This window comes from Palaemon carinicauda, chromosome 24, assembly GCF_036898095.1.
Source record: "Palaemon carinicauda isolate YSFRI2023 chromosome 24, ASM3689809v2, whole genome shotgun sequence".
NCBI lineage: Eukaryota > Metazoa > Arthropoda > Malacostraca > Decapoda > Palaemonidae > Palaemon > Palaemon carinicauda.
This window is the reverse complement of record NC_090748.1, coordinates 9,814,739-9,817,238: the sequence shown is the minus strand read 5'-3', so window position 1 is coordinate 9,817,238 and position 2,500 is coordinate 9,814,739.

Here is a 2,500-nt window from a genome sequence, read left to right as displayed (position 1 = left end):
GAACTAAGGATATAGGTTTGGGGGAGCATATAGGTCTATCTGTTGAATCATCAGCAGCCTTTGCCTGGCCCTCCTTGGTCCTAGCTTAGGAGGAGAGGGGGCTTAGGCGCTGATCATATGTATATATTGTCAGTCTCTAGGGCACTGTCCTGCTCGATAGGCTAATGTCACTGTCCCTTGCCTCTGCTATTCATGAGCGACCTTTAAACTTTAAATAAGATTTTTCAAATTATGCCTATGTATGAAATCATAAATAAGAACATAATTATACATTTATCAATGACCATCTATGCAATTTCATTGCTATATATGCATTAATGAATAAGCTTCAAACTCATATTGTTAATTGTGGAGGGGGTAAAATGATTTTGTTTAGATAGTTGGTCCATATTTAGTTATTACGATACCCTGTTAAAATATTGCCGTAAAAAAAAAAGTAAGAATCCTGGAATAATTGTTGTCACGCATTTACCGCTTCAAAAACGGATATATTGACGTTAAGGAGGGATACTACGGTCAATAACCCATAAAAGATAATAACAAATTATGGGAAAATTGCGGTCGCCTGTATTTTACTGAAATACGGCTGAAAACACGATATTTTTTACGGAGATTTTTTTTTTTTTTTTTTTTTTTTTAACAGTGTATCTTAGGTTTTTGGGGGGGATTACCTAAGGCTATTCCTTTATATATATTTGTTTATGGAAATATTTGTCATATACATTTCCCCCAGTATTATTTGTACATTATATTTTAATTGGTTTTTACTTTAATTTAAAGTGTAGATTTTTATATTCTTCTCCTTGTCTTGAATTCAGACCTCATTAGAAATTTATTTTTGTCCCATCTTTACGTATCTTTTCTATATACACTATGTTATCTTGATAAATACTCTCTCTCTCTCTCTCTCTCCTCTCTCTCTCTCTCTCTCTCTCTCTCTCTGTAAAGTGGAAATGATTATAAAAGTTTATCAACTTTGAAATCTAATTATATTGTAGAATGATTCTATAGGGTACCCACCTCCATGATATTTGGGCAATGGTAGATTTATGACAAAACGAGTGATTTTGTAATTTTGGAATTATTATTCAGTTACGCCTAGGAATAGATTTGCGTATAAACGAAATACGGTGACGAAATACAGGGCGTATGAAATTGTTATGAAAATTATGAACCGTTGTATTTTAGATATCATTTTCATATCAAATCATAGTTAGGAATATATAATGATGATAAGATGTACAGGATGAACTCAGGAGTTCCTGGCAGACCTCGCTCTGTCACACTGTAACTTGGCGGCGAGTATCCTACTATCCAGACAGGGAGTGTAGAGTGGGATGGTAGAAATGGTGGGCGGGCTTAACACAAAAACTTGCCGTGCATTAAAGGTACGGCTGGGTTGTACTGCCTCAGAGCGAGGTGTAGCAGAAATTCCTGTGTGCAACTGTACATACGTTACTTGTCATACAGACGTAATGAAAGACCATTAAAAAATTTATTCACAAAATTTTTCTATATTGCTAAGATGTAATATATATATATATATATATATATATATATATATATATATATGCATATATATATATATATATATATATATATACATATATATATATATGTATATGTATATATATATTTATATATATGAAAATATAATATATATATATATATATATATATATATATATATATATATATATATATATTTATACATATATATATGTATATATATATGTATATATATATATATATATATATATATGTACATATATATATACATATATATATATATATATATATATATATATATATATATATATACATATATATATACATAAATATATATAAATATATATATATGATCACTTAAGAAAATAGATGTCTAGTTGATTTAGGATAAAACAGAAGTTGACCACACTTCAAAGTGAGAAGCGATGTAGATGTATATGATAACGCATAATATGGTTTCTATATACTTGATTAAGGAGGCTGATACTTACTCCTGCTTTTATTTTTCTTAATTCATATTTCAGTATCATTTAATTATTTAATTTTTCTGTGTATATATTTTTATAGTTTATATTCAATGCAAAATAAAAGCAAGTCTAATATCGACTCTTACCAACCAACACACCCTCATAATAGCATTTAATTATCGGCTTCTCCAAGACAATTTGCATCCGTTCTCAAAACAAAGCAACACGTATTCTAGAATTGTCTCCTCTGAGACTTTAAACAGCAGGAACCGTACTTGAACTTACATCAGTCATGCAGGAGTTCATTGACTGACCACCCACACAGGATTAGTACGATGGTCTTCTAAACACATTTGACTAATCGTGGTTGTTCCAAGCACACCACCCTACACATGTGACGTCATTCAGATGATTTGATATACGGTACGTATTTTTATTATTATATTATTATTAATTATTGTTGTTGTTGTTGTTGTTGTTGTTGTTGTTATCATTATCATTGTTGTTATTATTATTATTATTATT